A 17,162-nucleotide genomic window follows, 5' to 3' on the forward strand; every position below is an offset into this window, starting at 1 on the left:
CTCCCCCTTCTCTCTTAAATCTTTCTTCTTCTTCTCTCTCTCTCATTCTCTCTCAATCTCTCTATCATTCTCTCTCTATCATTCTCTCTCTCTCTCTCTCTCTCTCTCTGTTTGACCGCCTTTGATTCAATTCCATCTCTCAAAAGTGAACACATGCAAAAAAACAATCTGGCCACGGAATGTTTGTGAATGTGTGTGTGTGCGTCTGTGTGTGTGTATGTGTGCGTATGTGTGTGTGTGGTTTGAGGCCGGCAGAATGCCCAGAGACAAGGAGATGTCTGTATCCTGGGAGGTTTAGCACTGTTGAGGGGATTGCCCAACAAGCCACAGCTGTTTGTGTAAACGTTCAGACAACATGTGGTGGTGGCATGGTTGTGAGAACACCGCAAAACTCGGGTCCCCAAAGACAGAATCCATCCCGTTATATTGACAGTTAATGCAAGATTAGCCAAGAGCTCCTTCAGGAAGGGGGAATGGAGTTCAGAGTCTGGGAGACAACGAGTATTGACTGACAGCAACAATGGCTGCCAAAATGCCAGCAATAATTTAGCATCTGGAAACGGAGTCCACGCGGGATATTGCCGCAACCTTCCCCATTCAAGTGTAACTACTATGGAGACACAACACAGGGGATCAGGTTTTATGACTCCCACCAAATGAAAATTGAGGGGGGGGGGAGTTGAACGAGGGTAATAATTCCAGTATTCCCAGTTACAATTTTCCACATCTTTGGTGATGATCAGCTATAAAAGCTGTACGTCTCTGGAGTCTGCTGAAATTGGGCTTTCAGTCGAGCAAGAGGATAATCTTTGAATTGCATTTGAAATTGAGGTAACGCGTTGAGCAACACAGATATTAGGTGGACACGGAAATAGTCTCCCAGATACGCAGCTGTCAGCAGGCCCACCATTCCAGATCTGTCCCATTTAATGTAATGCTGCCATGGGACATTATGGATGCTTTGATCCTCGTACACCAAATTCCAAATGGCTCTTGCGCTGATTTGTAAGCCAACTCGCTTTTCTTATTTCACTCCTACAGATGAAACAATCTTGTCAGTTGAGATGCAACCATCACACAGCCATGGACAAATCACATGCTATCAGTTTTTACGACTCTGTAAACTGAAAGGCAACAATTGCAAAATATAAACTATAGAATTATCGTGAGAGCCCTTTTGAAATGTCGGAACAGCTGTAAATGGTGTATGGGAAGTGTCTCAGCAGCGTATTCTTGTATTACTATCTGTCCAGCTATACAATAGCATGAAACATCACAGTATTGTTTCACATGTGAGGAGGCTCGTGTGTGTGTGTGTGTGTGGGGGGGGGTTGTGTTAATTAGCATTTCAAAAAATTCTTTGTGAATATTGAATAATGCAGGGAACCTTTGTGAATAATTCATAACTCAGTTTTTACTATAATATATCTGTTACTGATCACACTGCCAACATGCAATTTCCTCATCACATTCCTCAAGCATGATCATAATATCTACCATGTCTACATATCTACCAACTCATATCTACCATATCTATATATCTACCAACTCAAACCTACAAATCTACATATCTACCGACTTGGGGATCGCCGGTTTGAATCCCACAGACACAATTGGCTGTGTCTGTGGGTGGGAAGCCGGATGTGGTTGTGTGTCCTGGTTGCTGCACTAGCGCCTCCTCTGGTCGGTCGGGGCACCTGTTCGGGGACTGGGAGGAATAGCGTGATCCTCCCACACGCTATGTCCCCATGGTGAAACTCTTCACTGTCAGGGGAAAAGAAGCGGCTGGCAACTCCACATGCCTCGGAGGAGGCGTGTGGTAGTCTGCAGCCCTCCCCGGATCGGCAGAGGGGGTGGAGCAGCGACCGGGACGGCTCGGAAGACTTGGGTAATTGGCTGGATACAATTGGGGAGAAAAAGGGGGGGGGAATTCCCCCCTCCCCCAAAAAATAAAATGAAATATATATATGTATATATACACACACATATAAATATATATATATGAAAACATATGTTTATATATGAAAATATATATAAATATATGTATGAACACACACACACACACACACACACACACACACACACACACACATATATATATATATATATATTTATTTATTTTCCCCTTTTGTTTGAGCATCAACTGACAAGCCCAACACAATTTTTTAATATGCCATTGTTAACATTATACATTGACCCCATGGTTACAGAGTCATGCAACACTTGATCCAAAATTATTGTGTTCATTGTTGTTTTGTCTCCTCAGCCATGTGGAATAATGCGGTACAGTAATTATCACACGTTTCTCCTTTAAATCATTACATCTATAATGGTAAATTGTAGCCGCCGGCAACGCTTGGTACATTAGCCCCTCCTGACATATTGAAGCAATAAACATTGGACGGTTTATTGTCCAACTGTTTATATGTACCCCACTGCAGGTGTCACATGTGTTGCTGGTTTGAGCCATGCTTGAGATGTTACATATCGTTACACACTTTGCATTGTGTACCGTCTCAGGTAGCATGTGGCTGGCGTTAACTAGCACGTGTTGGCGTGGACGGCGTCAACGTGTCATGTGTTACATCTGTATGGGGCTCACTGGTTTCCGTGTACGCCAGACAGAGTAGATTTCCCCCGGGGTAACATATGGTATTGTATTCTAATGAATTCCAGATCGACACGCCGGGCATCGCAACGCTTAATGAACATCAGCTCAGCACAGCCGGGCAGGTTGTGTTCAGTCGAACCCACATATATGAGACTCTGCAAATTCAGAAAAAAATATATTTGTCTCATCACCTGGAGGCGCTCTTTAGTCGAAACTAATGGATGTGAAAAATGAAAGTTTATTTTTGTCCAAGCCACCTATGAGTGTCCAAAATGCCATCCCTGGGGGACATGGAGAGTTTTCAGAGCGCCGCTGCATAATGTGTCACTGTAATGAGTCAGGGGCAGTAAAGTGGTAGTTCGCTTTTTACTAGTCTTTCTGATTCTTCGTCAACTAGCAGTCCTTTAAAAACCACTTGCCTCACTTCTGTTGGGTCTTTTTCAGCTGTTGGAGCCGGTTTTAGCATTCTTTAGCCATGCGACAGAAGTCTCTGGGGCAAAGACTCTTCTTAGTGAAGACCATGTGCGGTGCACGTAGGGCAGTTTGTTAAAAAGTGCATTTAAATAAGAAATGTAAAGAAGAAACAGAGTGCAGCCTGCTGCCTCGTAGCTGCACTGAGTTCAAACTAACAGCATAGATAGACCATGCTGAAGTAGTCTATGTTCTCGGGAAAGAAAAATGCATCTAGCTAGAGCCCGGGATGAACTCACCCTAACATTACCTAATATGCATGTGTGTGTTTGTTCAGGAGGGGAGCGAGGGGGAGGAGTAGCAGCGGACAGAAGGAGACGAGGATGGACAGCAATGGAGGGCCAGAGGAAAATGTAATCTTAGTGAGAAGGGTGACACCGGAGTGCGGGATACCAGATGGTGCTTTTGAAGGCTTAGGCTAAGGCAGCTTTGGAGCTCCAGATCTCCACTGCCAAAGCTCCGCAAACTCACCAGATGCATCTCCTCTCTCCCTATCCCTCTCTCGCTCTCTCTCTCTGATGCATCTCCTCTCTCACACTCCCTCTCCTGCTCTCTCTGATGCATCTCCCCTCTGTCTCTCTCTCTCCCTCCCTCCCTCCCTCCCTCGCTCTCTCTCTCTGATGCATCTCCTCTCTCTGTCTATCTCTCTTCTCTCTCTCTGATGCATCTCCTCTCTCCCTCACTCGCTCTCTCTCTCTGATGCATCTCCTCTCCCCCCCATGCACATGCACACAAGCCTACAAAAACATATAAGACAACTTTTTTCCCCCCTTCTGCTCCCTTTCTTCACTCTCTTTCTAGCACAAACATGAAGTGAAATCAAACAAGCAAGCTGGGATGTTGCGTTAAACAGTAGATGCAACCTAAATAGGGCTGGCAATGTAGGGCAAGAGCGCTGCGATATTTGACGGCCAATCCAGGAGTTCTGAAACATCAAATGAATCCCGCGGAGGGTTGATGAGGACCAGGAGAGGGGAGGGCGAAAGCCTTCACAGCTCCAGATGATAGTCGTGACAGCGCGAACAGCCGCTGCCCCGGGGTTCCTCTGGGAATTGGGCCTAAAGAAAATACGCTTTTTTTCAGAAAGTCGCTTATGAGCTGTTTTACTGGGATCATCAGCTCCTTGGTTACTTAAGCGAGCTACGAGGCGAGCGCTTTATGGAGAAAAGGAGAACCGGGGACAGGATTACTTGGAAATGTAACAGGTAACAGGTATTGGGGCCAGGTATTAAAAATGCAACACGGTGGGTGAAATGGACCTAAAATAGCAGAAACATTAAGTATTAAGCCCTGCTCTGACAATTCAGTCATTTAAATCACATAATAATGTAATACAAGGGGTATTAAAAAATGACATGGACACACACACAAACTCAAGCACACACACACACACACATGTACGTACACAGGCTTGTGCACACACACTCATGTACAAGGGCTCACTTGTTGAGACAGTTGAGTGCCACTACAAGTACCTGGGAACAGTGATCGACAAGAACTTGAACCCTGACCTCAACACATCTGCAATCTGCAAGAAGGGCCTGCAGGGACTTCACTGTGCGCAGACTGAACACATTTCATGTGGGAGCCACACTGATGGCTTGATTTTACGAATCCTTTATCGAGTCTATTTTAACCTTTTGTTTAAATTCTTGGTATGGGAACCTTACAGTGCAAAACAAAGATTGTTTGATCAATATTGTTAAAGTAGCCGGCGAAATAACTGGCACGCAGCAGCCTTCTTGAGCTCTATGACGGACGAGTTTTACAGAAGGCACGGTCGACTTAGCCAGCTCTGACCACCCACTCTTCTTGTTCTTCTCTCCTCTGAGCGGAGATACAGGTCCCCCGGGGTAAAAAGCAATAGGTGTGAATTTTCCTTTGTTCCAAGTGCAATAAATGTGCTAAATTTGCACTTAACCTTGACTGCACTGCTCAGCAGCACTTTATTATGGCGGCCATTCCAATGGTTGGACACTTTTAACGAACAGCTTTTGGTTGTTTGCTGTAACTGTTGTGATTAATGTCCCGTGTCCTGTTGTATGTTGTGTTTGTGTTTTTTGCCCTCTGCTGCAAATCAAATTTCCCCTTGGGGGACAATAAAATCTGAACTGAGCACACATATTTGAACATGCACGCAACCATCTTTAATCACTGCACAAATAATGTGCTACCGAAACTGTGTACAAAACTGTTGATATGTACACACTGCACCGAGTACGTGCAGGTGTGTGTATGCACTTGTATGTGTTTGTGCATGTGTGTGCGTACGTGTACGTATGCATGCATGTGTTTGTGCATGCAAGTGCACGTTTGTGTGTGTGTGTGTGTGTGCGTGCGTGCATTGCACGTGTGTGCATGTGTGTGTGCGCGCGCATGCATGCATGTGTACATGTTTGTGCACGTGTGTGTGTGTGCAGGTGCAGGTGCATGTGTTTGTGCATGTGAGCACTCGTCATGCTCATTAAATTGTTCTACTGTACTTGCAGTCTTCCTGGGGAGGCCATATGTTCAGTATTTACCTTTATATTTGTATCTATAATTGGGCTGTGGGAAAAATAAATAAACAAGCTACAAGCAGGTTCACCAGGAGAAAAGAGTGAAAACAAAATGAGAAAGTTCTCCATTTAGGTGAATTTGACAATAGAGTGGGTAAGTTAAAAGTGGGCCATGTGTATTCTGTAACGAGAAGAACATTTCTATTGTGGGTCTGACCACAAAACAGACTCACAATAATATTAAATCCTAATACTTAACCAGGCTAAGCTCCTCTCACCTCGTCTCTGGTTTCTCTCTCCTCTTTTGTATTCCCTCTCATCCTTTTTCATCTCTTCCTTTCTCTCCCTCTTTCATCCCATCTCCCTCTCCCCCCCTTCTTCTTTTTCATTATTGTATGGAGCACTCTATTGCAAAGGTAATTTCACTTATTACGGGAGAGCCATATAAAATCGATAACACCTGACCTCCACCATATCAAACCTCTCTGTCTATCACAGGGAGACTGATCGTTCCAGAGAACATTTAACACTTTTGTTGGACCAAACCCAGCTAAACCACGCCGACAACCCCACTCTAAAAATAAAAGGTTGATAATTTCCCCCAGGACAGCTTTTCATTGCTCTCACTTCTTAATTGACTTGCATTAAATTGCTACAAAGTTTATTCCACTGCTGTGCGTCTATGAAATAAATAATTAACCCCATAAAAAGGTCAGACGACCGAAATTAGAACTCAGAACTTAGAACCCCCCCCCCCCCCATAATGAGATGGGATTCTACCCCGGCTGACATTCCGAAACCATTTCGTTTCTTTTTGTTTCCACGGCACACCCTGACAAAAAGAAACGATCTTGTTAGACCAAATATGTCCCGCCACGACTTCCGTGATGGACCGGTTGTTGATGGCCAAGAAGGAGTGCAGCAGCGGCAGCGTGAGGGATGGCGCTAATGGAGCTGACAATTGCGGGCTATAGGACCGCAATTAGCAGAAAAACAGCCATCGATTTGCCCCGCTAGATGTCAGAATTAAGAGTAGGATTTTCATTTAACTAAGAGCCATAATCATGTTTTCCAACCACGGCTAGAAAATACAAATGAGGAAATTGAGTGAGTGCGCTCAGAGTTTTTACCCCTTTAACGCACAACCCAGTCAATTTTCACACAGAGCTTGATAATTGGCAACCATGCATAATCTCACTTCCAGTCACTCAACCTGTAGATGTGCATGTGCAAATACTAGTGTGTGTGTGTGTGTGTGTGTGTGTGTGTGTGTGTATGTGTGTGTGCATGTAGGCATGCAATTGTATAATTGGTTGTTTGTACCTCCATCTTCAAAAACAACTCTACAGCAACTCCGCAATCATGTTTAGGCTGCAGGTGATTCTGAAAGTAGCATTTCCCCAGAGAGGCCGTGGAAACCTCCCGAGTCTCCCTCCTCAGCTCAACAGCGAGAGGCTTACCATCACTCAAACACTTCACTGCAGGGGCCTGTGCTCAAATTACTTTTTTTTTTTGAAGACAAGCAACTTCTTTCAGTCTTGCACTACTTAAATGATCTGTGGAAAAGTTATAATTAATCAGAAGATGTTTACCTTACCGCACAGCAAAACACCCAAACTAACTTTTTGGCCCGAATAAGTTTTCGCTGTTCTTCGGCGGCGGCGGCGGAAGGCCACCACTGATTTTAAGGTTCGCCGTGCATCCCGCTGTGCGACGGTTCCAAGCTGAGATCAGCTCCAGTCTCCTGAGAGCTGAGCGGTGTCCTGATCCTTCCTGACCTTGTCGCTGCTGCAGGGTGCCCTGTCACTGCCACCTGCCATGTAGCTGTGTGTGTGTGTGTGTGTGTGTGTGTGTGTGTGTGTGTGTGTGTGTGTGTGTGTGTGTCCACATGCACTCATACTTTAATGTGCTTAGACACAAGTTCAGTATATCAGTGTGTTTAAGGCAGAATGTGCCTAGTAGAAATCCCAGCATAATTAGAGAACCTAGTCAAGCTAGCAATGCTAGTACACTGGGATGCTGGTCTGCATACATCCATGCATGTGCTACGCAGCTCATAGGCCCCCTTTTCACCCGTTCGTTCTGTCTCTCGCACACGTGCATGAACATACACACCTATTCTATGTCAGTCTGATCCCCAATTCAGTGACAGCAAATATATGTACGCCTTGATGCCATTCTCCCTTTCTCTTGCCTCTTCATTCTCTCTCCCTCACTTTTTTATTTTTCCATTTTACAATCACACACACACACACACACACACACACACACACACACACACACACACACACACACACACACACACACACACACACACACACACACTATATTTCCCCCCCAAGTCCAAAACAAAAAAACAAAAAAAACACACGAAAATGCATGGGCTTGACAGCAAACAAACCGACATGAAGAGATTCCTGGCAGGCTGGAGGAGAGAGCGGTATCAAAGCTACGGGAATGATGTGCAGTACAGCGATTCCGCCAACATCAGCGCAGTTCGCGGCGAGAGAGGGAGCGGGGTATGCAGCATTCTATCAGACCTGAGCTGCTGGTAATTAGAACAGGCTCCGAGGAGAGACGGGCGGCGAAATTAATGCAAATGAATTCGCTGGCTCTTGCACTGGGCTCCCCAGCCTCACGCTTGTATAGAGTGCCTTCAAGACATGAAGCAGTGGCACAAACAGAGCGGGGGCACACATCAAACACGGAACAGCATGCACATGCCATCGTGCACATGCAAGCATGATGGACAAACACACATGCGTGCACACACACACGCAAACGGGCTGAAAATGTGCATGTGCAGGTTAGCACGCATACGCCCCAGTGAACATGCACCGACACACAAGAACGTGAAACGCACACATGGGAACACGCACACGGGCATCCACGCAACCGCACACACACGGTATACTAATCCCTGTAAATGCCAAAGTGTTGTCGCATAAAAGAGCGAGGGGTTGAAAACGCACACATCCACAGCATGTCCCACGGCGGAATAAACAAACCCCGTTTAATTGGTGTCAATTTGGGATGGAGTGATGATTCATCATGCAGAAATCCCCGGTGGAGTATTGGAAACCCAATCATTTCTAATCTATATGACCTTGACGGGGGGCCAGTTGGACCGAGTTAGAGCCGTCTCAACGCTCTCCGCAAGCATTGTCCGACGGACAGACAAAGTCAAGGCGTTGTGACTGACTTTACAACTTGGCGAAATCCACCAAAGTCAGATCACTCCGCTGATTACACTGTCTCACCCAGCGACGAATCTTTATGAAGCACTCAATTCTCCACAGCGGTCGTAAATCAGGCCACTATAAGCTTTCCGTCTCAGTGATGGCACACCAGAGACACTTATTTCCATACCACACTGCTCTGGTCAATAATTCCTATTCCCGTTACATCTCCCAGCGCAGCGTTTGATTTAGACGGGTCTACCTGCACCACCTCAGCTCATGTAGGCTCCCCCAGCGGTGTGCCAGTTTGAAAGCTTCACAGCGGTGACTGCATGGCTCTTCTCAAGGAGAACCGGGCCATGGGTGAAGGAGGGGAGGAGGGGGGGTGGGGGTTTTGGTCTTTCCAGGCCATTGCTGTAAATGAGTTTAATTAATACATCTCCCTCCCTATCTTAACCTGGCATCCAGGGCCAGCGGAGCCTTATTATAGGCTACATTATGCATATAATGTCTCCATTGAGACTGCTGTATGGAGAGCCCTGCACGGTACGCAGGGGGAACGGAACCTGTGATTATCAGCAGACAGGGCGCGTGTAAGGAAGGAGGAAGGGCTGAGTGGTGTTCAGTCTGAGATATAGGATAGTTGTTAAGGCGATATAGGGATAGAGAGAAGAAAAGACCTAGATGGAATGAGAGAGAGAGAGAGAGAGAGAGAGAGAGAAGAGAGAGATGTGTCTTCAGCAACACCTGCGGTCTGGACAGGCGGTCGTCTTGCGGTCAATGAGGTGAGTGCAGCCACAGCCCCCGGGTCAACATTAACATGGACCAATGACACGCCGGCACTTACCCTCCATCGCAGCAACACCTTGCTGTTCCGCTCCACTGACCGCACCTATCATACCGATCACAACACACACACACACCATGCACGTGCGCACACACACACACACACACACACACACACACATGCTATTCCAGGACTTTTTCCACACCCCTTTTCTCTCGTGCTATCTCGCTCTCTTCTCTACAGTCACACACACACGCGAGCGCATAGAGAACCTTAACAAATGCAGGAACAGATGCCCCACATCAAACTGTGGTTGCCCTCTGCTCCCCGTGTGCCTCCACTGAGACAGGGGAATACCATTAACCAAGATAAGACACTGCAGTCCTCTCCTGTCTCAACACACCCCACACACATGGCAGACACACGCTTCCCTACGCAGGCCAGAAAGCACACGTACAAACACACTTGTTCTGACTTCCGTGTTCACAGCAATACAAGAAATAAATAAATAAATAAAGGGAAAGGACATGCGATCACAACATTCCTATCTGCTCGAGTCCTGTATGCCCATGGCTAAAGATGACATTGTGGGCGTCCAGGTAGCATAGCGGTCTATTCCGTTGCCTACCAACACAGGGCTCTCCGGTTCGAATCCCCGTGTTACCTCCAGCTTGGTGGGGCGTCCCTACAGACACAATTGGTCATGTCTGCGGGTGGGAAGCCGGATGTGTGTATGTGTCTTGGTCACTGCACTAGCGCCTCCTCTGGTCGGTCGGTCGGGGCGCCTGTTCAGGGGGGAGGGGGAACTGGGGGGGAAATAGCTTGATCCTCCCATGTGCTACGTCCCCCTGGTGAAACTCCCCACTGTCAGGTGAAAGGAAGCGGCTGGCGATTCCACATGTATCGGAGGAGGCATGTGGTAGCCTGTAGCCATCCCTGGATCACCAGAGGGGGTGTAGCAGTGACCGGGACGGCTCGGAAGAGTGGGGTAATTGGCCGGATACAAATGGGGAGAAAAAGGGGCAAAAAACCCCCCCCCCAAAAGATGTTATTGTGATACATCACTGCTCAGAGCAATCTCTCTTTCTCTCTCTCACTCATCTCTCTCTCTCTCTCTCTCTCTCTTTGACTCACTCTCTCCTTATCTCTCTCATTCTATTACACACACACACACACACACACACACACACTCTTTATACATACACAGACTAACACAATCATATGTATTATAGATATTTACTATTATTTGGCAGGGCTTTGTTACCCTCCTGTAAGGCTTCCATACATATATGGATGTATATATCTTATAAGGATATATATCTTATAAGGATGTATATGTTATAAGGATATATATGTTATAAGGATATATATATTGTTAAGGCTATATATCTTATAAGGATGTATATCTTATAAGGCATATATATATCTTATAAGGATGTATATATCTTATATGGATGTGTATCTCTTATAAGGATATATATCTTATAAGGATGTATATGTTATAAGGATATATATCTTATAAGGATGTATATATTTATAAGGATATATAGCTTATAATGATTACCTTATAAGGATGTATATCTTATAAGGATATATATATTTATAAGGATATATATCTTATAAGGATGTATATTGTAGTGAATTCGGGGGGCAGGCAGTCCGGGAATCGTCGCCACAGCCAGGACACGAACCCGTGTCCTCCCACACCGCAAGCGACAACGTTAACCAGTCGACTAAAGGGTCCGACCCGTTAACCAAGGGCCAACGTGTCTACTTATCCATGCACGTTACAATATCTTATAAGGATGTGTATCTTATAAGGATGTATCTCTTATAAGGATATATATCTTATAAGGATGTATATATCTTATAAGGATGTATCTCATAAGGATGTACATATCTTATAAGGATGTATATCTTATAAGGATGTATCTTTTATAAGGATGTATATCGTATAAGGATGTATAATCTTATAAGGATGTATATATCTTATAAGGATGTATCTCTTATAAGGATATATATCTTATAAGGATGTATATATCTTATAAGGATGTATCTCTTATAAGGATGTATATCTTATAAGGATGCATATCTTATAAGGATGTATCTCATAAGGATGTATACATCTTATAAGGATGCATATCTTATAAGGATGTATACATCTTATAAGGATGTATATCTCATAAGGATGTATACATCTTATAAGGATGTATACATCTTATAAGGATGTATATCTTATAAGGATGTATACATCTTATAAGGATGTATCTCTTATAAGGATGTATACATCTTATAAGGATTTGAGCAGCTACTATGTTGAGTGAAGGGGAGAACTAGACATTTACAGACCCTCTCACTTTCATATTCTGCAGATAGGTATGTACACACAGATGTCCCAAGACAGACACATCAACTCAGAGACATGCAAAAATACAGACAGACATTCACAATCAACCACGCACAAGCATGTGTCATTATAAACATACCAGCACAAAAGAAATCCACGCACACACATACATATGCATATTTGCACAATGGAAAACATATTATTCCCAATACTGGGCTCTCACAGTGAAAAACAAGGTGCAACAGACGTTGCATGTAAAAAAAAAAAAAAAAAAAAAACTTGTTTGGATGTGCACATTTTAATAAATAAAAATAAAAAAAGTCCCACAAGTGTGTTCCTCCATAAACAATAAGGAGAGAATGGCCATAACTTAAAAAGCTGTGACATTTAGGGAGAACTATAAATAGAGCGCGAGTACTCTATTGAGGAACAGTGGCTGGCCGCAGGGTCAGCAGGAGATCAGACTGAATAAACATCAGAAAGAAAGAGAGAGAGAGCGGGGGGGGGGGGGGGCAGAGACAGACAGAGAGAGAATGAGAGAGACAGAGGGAAACGGACAAACAGGAAGTGGGAGCACAGGGTTGACGTTCTCGGCCACAAATTAAACAGTTCTCTCATCTGATGGTGGACGGGTCAGACACACAATCACTTAGCTTTCCAGACACACACACAATACATACACACACACAGGCAGAGGACAGAAGGATGGAGAAAGGGTTTAGGGATAATGCTTCACTTTTTAGCTGACGGACATCAATCCATCATTGCTTATGCTGTCTACTGTCTCCTTGACAGGGTCCGGATAGACCCCTGTCTTAGAGATTACATGACTGAAGGAACCGCAGTAGATAAAAAAAGGCACTATTGCTCGACTGACAGCAATGCAGTGTCCTTGATCTTGTGGCTATAACAGACTCTGAATATACCCGGGCCAAATATATATATATGACACAGGATCACCTAACACTGCAAACATGTCAAAAACATGCAGAGTAATATGCAAATGCAAGACTAAAACCCTTTATAGAAACTCAATATTAAAAGGTAGGTCAGCACACTATGATGGAGGGGCAGCTATGTGTGCAGTTATATTTAGCCGTGCAGGAGAATGGTCAGATAGCCATTAGCCAGCAACATTTCATGACTATTCAAAAGCCATTTAGAGGACAAACACTCCCAGACACTTACAGCTATTAGCCGCCATTGACAGCCGTGCATAATCACATCGAGTGATGTGCAGACGAGCCTTATTAAGCTAGCTCCAATAGGACGGACATCCATCTAGCAGATGATGCAAAAATACATCACCCGATTCGTAAGAATAAATGCACATCTGCACAGAAGGACAGGTACACACATGCATATAAAAACCATACATACACACAAGGCACCTGCAAATACACACAACAGGGGCACATATTCATCCTAACTCTCTCCTGTCTCTGTCCTACACACAAAAACACAAATGGCGGCAGCAGTGAACAAAATCAAAAAGAACCAATGACGCACACAAACATCAACGGTTCACAGCGAGGAGACTGGAAAAGAGGCACCTATGCACGCACTGACTTTCCCTGTGGCAAAAGCTTTCATGCTAAGAAGCGACACGAGGGAGGGTGACAACCCCTGCCCTCCGCCTCACCCATCTTTCGGCTTGTCTACAACCATGACTAAAAGAGCCACTAACCCCTGACACAATAACCCCTGAAAAAAGACACAACAACCAGAAAAGACTCTCAGCGAATCTTGCTAAAAGGGTCAGTTGCTCTAAGGTCATAAAATTTTAAAAGGGAAAAAGATAATATTCTGTTTCAGCTGTGACCGAGGAGACGGCAAAGGGAGGGGGTGGGGGTGGGGGTGGGGTGCTAAGGACAGGACCTCGGCCTTAATGTGGTTTGTAATTGTAAGTGTTGGTCTTTAATAAAAGCCCAGAGTATTTGGTCAGGCTAATAGACTGTGCTCTCTAAATCCTGCCTGCCATGCATTATTCAACAGCCATTAGCTATTGGCTCATCTGGGAGGCTTTATGAGTCCCATCATCGGCTGGGACCAGCGGTCGGTGCACGCGGGTGTAGTAGCGGTGGTGGAGGGGGTGATGGAGAAGGAGGACTGGGTAGAATTAACTGTGGAAGGTAAAAGGCTGGAGCCGCAAATACAGGTACGGATGGAGGAAGGGGGGGAGGTTAAAAAGGACCGAAAAGGGAAAAGAATCAAAGAGAGTGGCGAGACGCGGCGTAGGCTGAGGCCTGTGATATGGAAATGACTACCCGGGGTGGGGGGAGGACAGATTGGTGGGTTGAGAAATGTCTGGATAAAAGCCAGAAGCAGGAGAGTTGGATGGGGCGACGGATGGGAGGGTAAAGGCGTAGGTGACGTATGGAAAAAGGAATGGGAGGAGAACCCTGAGTGTGTGTGAGTTTTGTGCAGAAGGTGAAAAAAGGGAATTGATGCATAGAAGGCAAAACAAAATGGTTTCTAGAGAAGGACATGAATGGAAACGAGAGCATGGGAGGGAAAACCTGAGGTCAGAGGGAGGCTGGGGAGAGAGACTGGTGGAAAGGATGTGTGGGGTAGCGGGGTGTGGTTTAGCATGGGCTGAAAGCGGAGAGAGAGAGAAAGAGAGAGGGGGCACGTTCGCCAGAGAGCAGATGTTTCTGGTGGTAGGGAGGCCGATTAGCGACCAGCCTCAGGTGTGCCTAATTGACACGCTATGCTTTATACAATGCAGTGAAGCTGGGTCCTGGACTGATGCTGACATGAACACAGGTGGACACAACGAGCGAGAGAGAGAGAGAGAGAGAGAGAGAGGAGAGAGAGAGAGAGAGAGAGAGAGAGAGAGAGAGAGAGAGAGAGAGAGAGAGAGAGAGAGAGAGAGAGAGAGAGAGAGAGAGAGAGAGAGAGAGAGAGAGAGAGAGAGAGAGAGAGAGAGAGCGAGCGAGCGAGAGAGAGAGAGAAAGCAAGCCAGTCGCCGCTCTGCAGCAGAGGAAGCAATGGCGCCAGCACCTGAGCGTGCCGGCCATACGGCGAGCACGCACGAGCAGAGACATTCAAATCAATAAATCCTGTGTTCCGCATAAACTGTGTGTTCCTTTCAGCAACCCCCCCCCCCCCATGGCAACAGCTTGTCACAATGTGGAAATAGTCAAAAGGATGTGGAAATGCGGTACGAAAGAGAGACGCCAGCCTGAAGTGGCATTTTCTGTTGGCCGGGAACATAAATGTCAGCCCCCCACCCCTTTCAACCTTTTCCTCTTTTCATTTCCCTCACCTCCATCTCAACCCCGTCCCTCTCCTTCCACTACAGCTCCCGTCTCCCTCCTCAATATGCCCTTCTCTCCCTCGCCTCTCCCTCGCTTTCCCCAGAGGAGTGCCAGCGGTAATTTTACTTTCAGACGAGAGAAGGCCAAGGAACACATGGGATGCCGGCTGCTCTGTTACCCAGGTGCTGCTGGCCAATGGAACGCTCGCCAAGACTTAAGTGTGTGTGTGTGTGTGTGTGTGTGTGTGTGTGTGTGTGTGTGTGTGTGTGTGTGTGTGTTGTGCGTGCGTGCGTGCATGCGTGTGTGTGTGTGTGTGTGTGTGTGTGTGTGTGTGTGGATAAAGGTGTGCTTGTGCACATGTCTACGTGTCTGTCAGTGGGTAATGGGTGTTTAGCAGGTCTGCCAGACCTGTCCCATTCACTGCTCTCCTAGCTACCAGGTTCTCCTGACCCTCTGCTGCAGCCCAAGGGCACACTCCTCCCTGTCTCTAATTAAAACACAGCCCTGGCGCGTGCACACACACACACACACACACACACACACACACACACACACACACACACACACACACACACACACACACACACACACACACACACACACAAACACATATACCGCAGTCCTGCAGCTCAAAATAACCTTAAAAGGAACAAGTCGAGTCATCATCTACCTGCACTCAACACCTCGGTCCCACTTCTCACTCTGGCGACTAAAACCAGAGGCTTCGTGATGAAGATACATGGAATTTGAAGAAGTTTCGGCAGTTGGAGACGACGATGACGCGGAGGGATATTTTATTTACCGCGTGTCCTTCATGCAACGGTGTATTACTGCTGCACCACTGTTATATCTATCAAAGGAACTGTTGGGAGAATTTTATTCTCGTCTCAGTCACTGGAGGGCACAAAGAACTGCCCGGCAACTGTCAGCATGGCAATGGTCCATTCACCACTCTGGCAGCCAATAATGTGTTTCCATGCTCATTCACTTCCACATCACACGAGAGGACAAACGCATTGCACTTCTATAGTACTCCTCAAAACCAAGTCACAGCGTGCTTTACATAAATATAATGAGATACAGGACATACTAAATTAAACATTTTTAAAAGAAAACCAATACATCAAATACAAAATAAATTTGATAATGTATGAGTGGTAAAATGCGGGTTCATTTTCAATGGCTAAAAAAGCAGTTCTGTAAGAGTGCGTTTTTAGTAAAAGTTCGCCGGTTTGATCTCCGGCAGGTTGTTCCAAAGCCTGAAGGCCCTGACAGAGAAGTCCTGCCTGCCCTTTGTCTTTAATCTATACATCAGAAGGGCCGGGCGCACTGCGATGCGACTTACTCGGGGTTACAAAGGTCAGTGATGTAGCTGGGGGCCAGCCCCAGCAGAGACTTAACAGTAATTGGGAAAATGTTAAAATCAATCCAAAATGGAAGGAGCAATGAAGATGTTAATACGCTCCTCTCTTGCACCTTGTTAAAAGTCTCCTTACAGCCTCCTGCACGAGCCACAGACAGGATGGGGACTCGACTGAGGCAAGGATGCAATGATTTGCAGTATCCAAGTGACAAAAAATAAAGGCATAATTTGCTTTCTCCGGGTCGGCAGGAGATAAAAAAAAGACCTTTTTTAAAAAAATATTTTCAGCTAGTAAAAACAATATTGATTTTTTTTATTTTCATTTTTTTTATTTGAGATACTTTATTGATCCCCGTGGGGCAATTCTCCTTCTGCATTGAACCCGTCCTCGCCGTGTAGCTAGGAGAAATGAGCAGCCGCAATGCAGTGCCTGAGGACCAACGCCAGTTCTTCTTTCCGTTGCCTTGCTCAGGGGCACACACAGGAGTATTAACCCTAATGTGCATGTGTAATGTGCACATCTTTTTTTGATTGATAACCATTTTGACGTATTCCTTAAAATTAATCTCAATATCAAAGATTACCCCGAAGCTCTTTGCAACCAACTTGATGTTTGATTAGATTAAGGGAATTTGATGGGCCAACA

General features: G+C 45.6%; 1 protein-coding gene across 1 annotated transcript in view; it reads right to left on the minus strand.

Moving 5' to 3' along the window:
* The window catches only part of tenm1 (teneurin transmembrane protein 1), a 231,774-nt gene that overhangs the window by 143,251 nt on the left and 71,361 nt on the right, over positions 1–17,162 (minus strand). The gene's annotated exons all lie outside the window — the stretch shown is intronic.

This window comes from Lampris incognitus, chromosome 1, assembly GCF_029633865.1.
Source record: "Lampris incognitus isolate fLamInc1 chromosome 1, fLamInc1.hap2, whole genome shotgun sequence".
Lineage (NCBI taxonomy): Eukaryota > Metazoa > Chordata > Actinopteri > Lampriformes > Lampridae > Lampris > Lampris incognitus.